Raw genomic sequence first — 8,559 nt, 5'->3', positions numbered from 1 at the left:
TCTCCAGAAAGGGTTCAACGCTGCAGCATGTCGTGATAACTGGAAAAAAGAGGCTGAGTGAAAGAAGGGAAACAATAACAACAACAACAACAACAACAACAACAACAACAACAACAACAACAACAACAACAACAACAACAACAACAACAACAACAACAAGAGCAATAATAATAATATTAACGCTAAGATGCGCAAGCGGATATGTATGTGAGAGTGCTGTGTGTGTGTATGTATGTGTGAATGAAGGCAAGTGAATACGTATGGACTGTGTATATGCGTGTGGGCGCTCAGAAGTGTTCGGTGCTAGTGTGTGTTGAGTGGGAATGTGTCTGTGGGTGTGTATGTAATGGTGGTGAAGTGAGCAATGAGCTGAACAATGTGTATAGGTGTTTGGATAGTGGTATCCGTGTGTTGAGGGTACCGAGGTAGGCGGTATTCAGGTGTGTAGGTGAAGGGGGTAGTTGAATGTGGGATTCCGTGTGGGGTTGGTGTTAGATGAAGAGAGATAGGGAATTGAGCCCATGTGGTACATAGAAACGAAAAGAGAAGATTAATTCCTGTTGACGGCGAAGGTGCGTAACCGAACACAGACAGATGTAGCGAGTGACTGATACAGCGGAAGAGGCGCGAGACCAGGAAGTCATTGCCAAATTTGATGTCTTGGAGGTGCTCTGCGAACCGACCAGCCAAGTGGCATTCCGTCTCACCCATGTACAGGGACGGACAGAGAGAACAGATGTAATAAATAACATTACTAGAAGTGCAAGTAAAGAATTTGGTGATGTGATAGGGACGGTAGCGGGTACCATTTTATGGGATCGTTTGAAGGAGTGGAAGCGGTAGGTTTTGGAATATGTGCTAGGCGGAGGGGTCGGTTGGACTGGAGTCGCCGGACGGCCCGGAGAATCGTGCGTTGGAAGGCTAGGATGGAGGGGTGTAAGTGAGGGAACACAGGTGATGGGTAAGGGTGACTGGTTGTGAGGAGAAAGAGCAGAAGCACGGTCTACATATCGTGCCTGGGCAAGGGCAGTGTGAATAATGGTAAGGGGATATCCACGTAGGATGAAGTGGTGAGTTATGAGTTGAAACTGAATCTCAAAGTTATAGTCCCCACTGCAGGGCCTGCGTAGACGAGTGGGTGAGAAAAAGATATAATATAGTACTCAACACACATATAGCTTGAATTGTGGTTACTGCTTTCAGTTTAACTTCAGCTTCTCATGTATTAGATGTATTAGATTAAGTGTTTTGGACGTGAATGTGTTTCCTTCTCCTTGGATATTCGAATGCAAAGTGAGGAAAAACAAGAACCGCTTCTTTATTAGCGTGAAATAAACCTTCATAAATGAATTCGGGTCACATTTGTCTAAAAATAACTCAGCGACGGTACATAATGTGTGGAAACAAATAACGTGTTAGACGTATGCAGGACATTATCTGTCAATCAAGGATGCGTGGTATTTGGCACTTTCATCGACATCGAAGTTGGAGCGAGTAACATGATAACATTTTTAGACCGTCCTACAAGATAACTGTCTATAATCTCACCGTTAAGCCTGAAATGCTGATTAAGGGACCTTAGTATTTCACCTTTAATTTATTGTATCGAAAGCAAAATGTATGAAACATCAGTGGAATTCGAAAACAGAATGCACGTGTCCGTGCTTTCAATATCGACCATATTTTAGAAATGCACAAATTAATTACAAAAATATGTATGTGAATACCTGTTTTTAGGTATTATATATGATTGACTTCATCTAATATAGGGCCCAAAGAAGTCAAATGGGTTTACTCTTGTAAATATATCGATCTAATACTATTATTCATATGAGATCAGTATGACATCGTCATTAGGGCTTGTATAAAATAAATTATTTCAAATAATAAAGAAAAGTAAATGTAATCCTATCAAGCCACCATCTGTTCCATTCACTGAGTGGATTGATATTGAAGTGCTTCAGTGGCAAGTATTTGAAAGCAATTCCTTCTCTATTGATTTTCATTTTTAAAACAAAGAACAGAACATCAATTTACTAGATTACAGTTGAGCTTAAGTCAATATAAGTTTAATACAATTTATTTTCAATTTCTTATTGTGGTGCCATACAAAGCACGTTCGCAATTCAAGATCGTTTTACCAAGGCATACCCACACATTATATATATATATATATATATATATATATATATATATATATATATAGAGAGAGAGAGAGAGAGAGAGAGAGAGAGAGACAGAGAGATAGATAGATAGATAGATAGATATTTACATGTGTGTGTGAGAGTGTGTACGATGTATGTATATCATATATTCACAAATGTGCTTGACAACTCAATCCGTTACACACATATACAATACTCATGTTGTCCACTATGTTTTCACTATGATTGTTTTCACAAAGAATCTCTACAGATGTTAATGTAATTTTTCTAATGTTTCCAGAGCAATTTAATTTATTTAAAACCTTTCCAAATTTTCAAATTCAACACATCTTGCCTGGTAGTCTGGGTCAATTTTGTTATTTGTTCTTTCGTGAACTTTTTTTTCTGCTTTACTGCTTTACTAGTTTGTTTAATTCTTTTCTAATTTCTTTTTATTAGTTTCTAGTTTCATTGTATTTAAATCCGATTTTCTTTGATTTCAATCTCCTTCTCGAGAATGGTTCTATTGTTGTGGTTTCTTTTTCTATAGCATTTATGTTCTTTGTAATTACATTGCCGTCAGCTTATGCTCCAGCAACTTTCGTATTCTAATTTAAACATAAGATTTCTTTACTAGTTGTGACTCATACAATTTTGTATTGCATGATGTTGTCGAGTAAATGTATATCTGAATCGATTACATTTCATTCCCTTCGAAGCTGCTTATATTTTGATCTCCTTAATATTAGGTGGCTCCGCTCACAATCTATCCTAATTGGAAGAGAATTGCAGTGGAAACTATATTTTTGCAATCGTTTAACATTTTTTAATATTGAAATTAAAAACAAAAATCAAATATTTTTCCGGAAGAGAAAACTTGAATTCAATTAATGTGCAATTGCATTAGCTGTGGGTCTTTCAAATAAGTTTTAAATCAGTTTTGCTTCGAAAGAAACACAAAACACACAAAAATAGAAATAAACAAAGAGTATCAGAACGCAAAACTGACGATTCAAGCGATTTGAAATTGGATTCTTTATGCTACAATTACTGTTTTTTAACTGAATGAATAATACAAAACTACATGATTAATTTCTTACGTAATTCTATAGTCATGTGTCGGCATAAGTGAATGCAAAATATGTCAAATCTCTCATGGTTACATATTTATTTATTATTGAAATATGAATGTGCTTAACAAAATGATACGCATATTTCTAGGGCGCGTAGAATAGGAAAATCTGACTTACTTTCTCGTGGAAACAATTTAGATTTTGTTTCTGTTTGAAGGCTCATTCGAAAAAGTGACCATCGTAACGTACACTTCCAACCCACAGATTTGGGGAACTACTTAAACGAAGCTGACGTTCAACGTTCAATACGTGTTCAGAGATGTTTTATGTCGACTTCAATAACTTAGCAATAAGATGCTCAGTCTATTTATTAGCATAAATGATCACATATTTTACATGTTTGTACATCAGCTAAGAACTGAGAGCACTCCAGATCTAATAAGAATATAACTGAAAGGATTAATTCCTATAGATAATATTCTCTTGACCGACGGGATACTGCGTCAAATACGTCAGTTTAATATCTTCAAGATTCGATACTTTGATAAACACTATTTTCCTTAAATAATATATTTTGTGGTATATATTAAGACGACGTGACGAAAAGAATAACCGTATCCAGGTGGTTCGAGATTGCAAATTATATCCCACTACCTGTAGGGATATTTTCGGACTGTATCTAAAGTTCAAAATTTACAAATCAGAGAGTTTTATATCATGCTCACACCAAGTAAATGAAGATGCACCTATTTTGTGTCTTTATAACGCATTATGCATATGGCAGTATTTATTGAGATTTTACAAAATTTACCATGTACAACTTACACAAATTATAGACTTCATGATAACACACAGTAAAAATGATAAATTGTTTTACACCACTCAACACGCACGCGCGGGCACACACTCATACACGCACGCACAAACACACACACACACACACACACACGCACATAAATGTGTGTATATAAATTATATGCTATTTACAAGTTAGATTGTGCTGTGCCCGTGTGATGACAAATTGCTCTTCACAGAAAATTACTAGAAATTGGAGAAATAGTGACCGAAATGTAACAAAATCCACAGAAGTGAATATAGGTCTCTGTAAAGAAATATGTTGTTGTGCTTGTTTGTAAACACGCGTGTAAAGTGTCTGCATACAATTGACGCATTTTTTTTTTTAAAGAAAGTTATCTAGAAATTGTTGAACTTGTCATCTCACTGTAGACTCTTTTGTTTTATTCTGTTGACAGCATACATAATTTCTCCTTAACTCTTGCCGGCTGTGTGTCCTTTATTGATCCGAACTACAATTGTGAAAATGTAGCATGTTTTTTTTTTTCTGGAACATGTAGAAATCACTGTGGAACTGTAAAACTGATAACTGCAGCGGTTTAGAAGTTCAGCTATGGCTCTAATGATTCACCTCCAGTGAAGGGATTGTATTGATGCTAGTATCCAACTATCTGCGACAAAGTAAGCATACTGACGTAGCAAACAAACAATATCTGATTAGGTAAGAATTTAATTGATTTTATTTCGCCTTTCAGTAAATCAGCGGTCATGCAACGACATAGTTGACACCCAACAAGTGTTCGTTTTTTATGAGTTCGTTCTTTATGAGTTCGTTCTTTATGAGTTCGTTCTTTATGAGTTCGTTCTTTATGAGTTCGTTCTGTATGTTTTATACTACATATATTTTATAGATCTTGTTCTTTAGGTTTCAAATGAGCGAGAGCAAAGCCACATGAACTACTTTACTACTAATTACTTTAATCCATGCTGTTTTCCCTGTTAATGGTTTAAAAAAACTATGGAATGAGTTTATGAGGAGCGTTCAAAATCTAGCAATCTTTACTTTTTCTCGCCAAAACCAATGCCGCTGAGCAAAATCATTTCGGCTGGCGGTGACGCCAACTTTCTTGCGCATCCGCGAAAATTTGTGCAGTGGTAGGTTTCATCAGTTTCCAGCTTTTACGCCCAGAGAACAAACATGTGCGCGTTGGTCGGATTTTTCTTTTTATGGAAGATGACTGAACGCATCCGCCAGAGACCACAAATCCAAGTCTCATCATCAGTCATTATGGTTTTCATGAAGCCTGTGTCGTGATTTGCACTGTTTGGCATGGCCTGAGCGATTTTCATGCAGAGTTGCTACTGTGGATATGCCAACGCCCTGGTGACAAATTTCACCGACATTCTGCGTGCGCAAGTCCTCCGTTAAAATGGAATGCGCTGATTCTCTGCTTATTTCCAATTCGTAAGCATTTTCCTGGGTTGTCACTTAATGGTCTTCTATCACTATTCGTCGAATCTCCTCAATCAGCTCCTTGTTTCAGTTTGTGGATCTGAGGTTTTGCCTTGGTATCATCACCAAAGGCCTGCTGGATCTTCTGGGTGGTTTCAGGTTGAGTATCACCAAGGTTTGAATTAGATTTGATACACTATTTCTGTTCGATGCATTTGGTTAAAATGAAAATCTGACGAATGTGCACTATACGTGTCTACTCTGGGCATAACAATCGGAAACCGACGTTGCCAACTGGCGCGATATTTCCCACGCATGTGGTGGAAGGGTGTGGGGAATGTCTACTTAAAGTATTTTTTGGGGTAGCATTAGTTTTAGCAGGAGCTAATATAATCTGATAGGTTTTGAACGCACCCTGTACGGAATTAATTACAAGCTTTTATAAAAGTTAATACATTAAAATTTTGTTCATTTTGGTAGCGATGAAATATTGTAGTAGTGAAATAGAACCGTATATAAACTAAATCAATTTCAAATTTGGAATAAGTATCGTATCCGTGTTTGTGCTATCTTTGCTAGAATGTAGCTGTAAAATTGAGAGAGAGAGAGGGGGAGGGGTGGAGAGACGGAGAGTGAGAATGTGAGAGAGTAAAACTGACACGTAGACATAGATAGAATATATACTAACGCCAGTCTAGAAAGTTATCTCTAGAAATTTCTTATAACGTCTTGAACAAAGAGTGATTTGAAGTATATTTTCATCGATAATCTTACATATAAGAAACACGAAAGAAAATTTGCTGCAAAGCTTCTCCAATTCAATTGACTTTGAAATAATTCAGGATTTGCGTTGTTTAAAATCCGTAGCAAATAATTGGGCATGGCCTATTTGTATCGGTAGTGTGTCTATTTTTTTTTCAACAGTTTAAATGAAACAATACTGAGATTATGTCAAGACCACATTGGAAGAAATATTCATTCAGATATGTTACTCCATCTCACTTTGAAATTATACGTCACCAAATGACTGACTGAGGCAGTAAACTTCATAAAATATGGAATGAAATGGTGTTTCGTAGATATATTATCTCTGTACTTAAAAGAATCTAAATACCACAATTCAAAAGGAGTTATTTCCCTCACACTGATATATCATACCTGTGTGCAGTTAGAAGCATGTATTATTTAGGCTCTAAATGTTAGTATAAATTGATTTTTATGCAATAGTGTTTATGATTTCTATGTTATCTAAATTTCTTCTTTTCACTTTTGGAATAACTCATACGCACTCCATTGCTTAAACATCGCGTACACCTTATTTTAATGATAGGCATACTAATCCATCTTTTAATGACAGGAAAATAGTTCGCTTATAGTTTTGTAGACTTCTATTGTACACACACACACACACACACACACACACACACACACACACACACACACACACACACACACATACACACACATAAAAAACATACCTACAAATATATACGCACACATTTATACATCTATCAACACACAGTAGTGTGAGACAGTGATAGAAAGAGAGAAAGAGAGTTTGTGTGTGTGTGAGAGAGAGAGGAGGGAAAATAGACAAAGAAAGGAAGAGAGAAAGAGAGTGAGAGCAGTGGATCATCAGCTTGGAATACAACGTACTGTATTTCGAATACTAAGCTCACTATTGCATGTTGCTCTCTATACTTCTTTGTGTCTTTCTCTTTCTCTTTGTAGCTTTATCATCCCTTTCTCTTTTGTATTTCTTCTGTGATAATTTCTACATCATGCGCGTGTGTGTGTGCGTATACATATATATGACACACAGGTATGTATGTATTCAGACACACTCACACATTTAAAAGAAAACGCAGACATTCACACACCTATATTTACATCCGTTCACTGTATTTTTCGATACGATCCTCATTGATGTAGGTTTCAAAGTTTACAGTATTTCTCCGAAGTTTACATTAGTAATATATCTGAGAAGCCTGTGGCTTTAATAAATCTATAACAGTGATTCAGTGAATAGATGTTCAACTGACCAATAACGTCAAGTCACGTCTAAATATTGAACAAGGTATTTGTTATATTATGTCTAATCCAATAAAAATATCATGTTGATATTTTCTGTCCAAAATAGAAATGTAATTAAAATTCTTTCCTGACGTGGCTTGGCAAGAATACTAACTTTACCGAATTACAGAACAACATTTCCAATAGTGCACAAGAGTAAACATGATTGCCGTCAGGTGGCACATAAATTTTAGAGGACTGGATTCTGATTAATTGAATGATTCTGCTTTCTGCGTTCTTTTTAATTTATTTTTCATGCAGCCATAAATTTGGAACAAAGATAGACAATCTTAAATCTAACGCTAAATTCCATATAAGGTATGACTTCACAGTACACTTTCTGATTTGAAGCACATTAATCCAAGAACTGAAAAATATTGGTTTTATTCGCCAATAAAATGCAGTTATTTGAGCCTATACATTGCCAGTGAAGCGATATGCCATAAGCTGCATCATTAGCATTACTATAATAATAAGGTTCTTCGTTATTTGTACACACTGTGAAAATCGCATGCTGTTTTTTTTGTTACATATGAATTTATATTTATAGCACGAAAAATCCCAGTTCTCAACATAAGAAAAAAGAAAATATTAACCACAAACTAAATCTCATATGGAAGAAGTTCACGTTATTAGTACACTAGGGGGTTATTTCTAATGTTATATTCCCTCGGATTAACCACATCTAGTGAGAGAAGGTGCATAGTAAACTTATTGTAAACTACTGAAATTTATCTCACGTAATAGAAGTACAGTTTTATAGCATTTGGTATACATGATGTCAACGATAGAATACGTATTTATTTGGATCAAACAGTAGTATGTACTTTAAAACGATAAATATATATATTTTTTATATAAGACTGTGTGGTAAGTAGCTTGCTTACTAACCACATGGTTTCGGGTTCAGTCCCATTGCGTGGCAGTTTGGGCAAGTGTCTTCTATTATAGCCTCGGGCTGACCAAAGCCTTGTGAATGGATTTGGTAGACGGAAACTGAAAGAAGCCCGTCATATATATA

The sequence above is a fragment of the Octopus bimaculoides genome, chromosome 3 (assembly GCF_001194135.2).
Source record: "Octopus bimaculoides isolate UCB-OBI-ISO-001 chromosome 3, ASM119413v2, whole genome shotgun sequence".
Lineage (NCBI taxonomy): Eukaryota > Metazoa > Mollusca > Cephalopoda > Octopoda > Octopodidae > Octopus > Octopus bimaculoides.
This window is presented reverse-complemented; position numbering follows the sequence as displayed.